We start from the raw sequence: 2,500 nt of genomic DNA, 5'->3' as shown, positions 1-2,500 counted from the left end.
CTGTCTGTTTAGCAATCGATCACGATCAAAAACACACACACACACACACACACACACACACACACACACACACACACACACTTTCAGATTTGATGTGCCTGTACATGGATGCATGAGTGAGTGTATACAGTATGTCACTGTGTGTGTTTGTGTGCATGTGTGCAGGCATGCAAGTTCACATCACTTGTGTTTGTGTATGGAAGTGTGCGCACATCTGCGGCGTGTGTGTGTGTGTGTTTGCGTGGTGTGCCCATGCAATGAGTTATTGCTTGTGTTTGTGCGTGTGTTTGTGGGCATGATGTCTGCGTACTGTATGTTTGTGCATGTGCTGCAGTTGTGTGTGTGTGTGTGTGTGTGTGTGATGTGCCCATGCAGGTATATGACTTATTGCTTGCTTGTGTGTGTGTGTGTGTGTGTATGCATGACTTCTGCGTATGTTCACTCATGCGCTCTGTGTGTGTGTGTGTGTGTGTGTGTGTGTGTGTGTGTGTGTGTGTGTGTGTGTGTGTGTGTGTGTGTGTGTGTGTGTGTGTGTGTGTGTGTGTGTGTGTGTGTGTGTGTGTGTGTGTGTGTGTGTGTGTGTGTGTGTGTGTGTGTGTGTGTGTGTGTGTGTGTGTGTGTGTGGTGGAAAAGAGCATCTGACGTGCCTGACTGGCTCTCTGTCTGAAAGCTGCCGGCTGGTGTCTTCTGACCGGCTATTTTTAATCGTCCAGTCAGCCGGCCGACCGGAGCGTTCCGGAGTGTTCCGCCGCTACCTTCAGCTTCAGCTCCGACGGCTAATTAGCCTGTCAGTCATTTCCTCTCTGATGCAGTGAGCAGAGCACCTCACCTCACAGCCCCACCTCAGCTTTAGGGTAGCTCCATAAACACACACACACACACAGAGAGACACACAGAGACGAGAGAGAGAGAGAGAGAGAGAGAGAGAGAGAGAGAGAGAGAGAGAGAGAGAGAGAGAGAGAGAGAGAGAGAGAGAGAGAGAGAGAGAGAGAGAGAGAGAGAGAGAGAGAGAGAGAGAGAGAGAGAGAGAGAGAGAGAGAGAGAGAGAGAGAGAGAGAGAGAGAGAGAGAGAGAGAGAGAGAGAGAGAGAGAGACACACACAAACATACAGAGAGAGAGAGAGGGAGAGAGAGACACACACACACACACACACACACACACACACACACACACACACACACACACACACACACAAGCCAACACAGCCCCAGAGACCCTGTCAGGTGTATCCTCCCTGGGGAATGCTTTGAGATGATGCAGTTCTCTGCAGTTAACACTCCAGCGGTTGGACCAGTGATGAGACCAGACGCAATGCTGTCGTTCTGGTGTGTGTGTGTGTTGGGCAGCTGTTGGTTTGACAGTCCCAGATGGAGCTGACTGGATGTATGTGTCAGAGAGAAGTGTGTGTGTGTGTGTGTGTGTGTGTGTGTGTGTGTGTCCCTCTTCCTGAGGGATGTGCTATAGGAGGAAAGAGCCTCCTGTGTGTTGCTTTGATTTCAGCATCCCTCAGATCCCCTGAATACATTTGTGTCTGAGCCCCTCAGCCTACAGGACGGAGCTCTGTCAGACCACACCTGATGGAGATGATGGCGTGAGTGTGTGTGTGTGTGTGTGTGTGTGTCATGGCAGCCTACAGTATGGAGCTCGGTGCCAGACGACGCTGCTGGAGGATGATATGACGTGTGTTTGTGTGTGTGTGTGTTTGTGTGTGTGTGTGTGTGTGTGGATGGAAGATGCCTCCATATCTGCCGATACGTTTAGAGGAGTTATTGCGTCGTTGAGTGCTACAGTGGTACTAAGACCTCCTCAGTCCAGTGTGATGTGGACCCTAGTGGTGATGAGGCTAGTGTTGCGTTCGGGACGGGCCTTGGAGGAAACATGGACTCCCTCTAAGAGAAGTTGAGAGACCACAACAGTGTTAGTTCAGCAATATGAGGACAGTGCCTAAGACAAAGACTGTGTGTGTGTGTGTTTTTGTATGTTTGTGTGTATGTTTTGTGTGTCAAACCAATATGTATGGTGTACACCTTAATAATTATTTTGTTAACAAGAGATTCTTAGACACACATTATGACGATGTCTTGAAGTAAATTTGAAAAAAAAACAAAAAAAAAACAAGGCTAGACTGTTTTCATGGCTTTATAAGATTGCACTCTGCAGTAGCTTATAGTAATAATACAAATACAATCTTGGTGCTTTAGCTAGTAGTGTGTTCTATTTACTTGATGTGTTTAATGTGGTTACAGCATCTAATGTTCTTCCTCTGCAGGTCCTTCAGTAAGTATCTTCAGATGTCACATGATGTGCTTGTTCTTGTCTCAGTACCATTGCCTAATGTTATGTTACACACCTGTTGTCTTGACCGTAAACATGCACAGTGTCCCATAATAAAACCCAACGAGCTGTGCACTGCGAACGCACCTGCTCCACTGACCACACTGCTCACAGAGTGGACACACACACACACACATCACATTACTGTCTGGTGATGGCACTGATT

The 2,500-nt window shown here is 47.8% G+C and overlaps 1 protein-coding gene across 2 annotated transcripts in view; it reads left to right on the top strand.

Moving 5' to 3' along the window:
* Nucleotides 1-2,500, top strand: part of ddhd1a (DDHD domain containing 1a) — a 46,457-nt gene that overhangs the window by 11,618 nt on the left and 32,339 nt on the right. The window lies entirely within an intron of this gene.

Source organism: Sardina pilchardus, chromosome 20, assembly GCF_963854185.1.
Source record: "Sardina pilchardus chromosome 20, fSarPil1.1, whole genome shotgun sequence".
Taxonomy (NCBI): domain Eukaryota; kingdom Metazoa; phylum Chordata; class Actinopteri; order Clupeiformes; family Clupeidae; genus Sardina; species Sardina pilchardus.
This window is presented reverse-complemented; position numbering and strand designations above follow the sequence as displayed.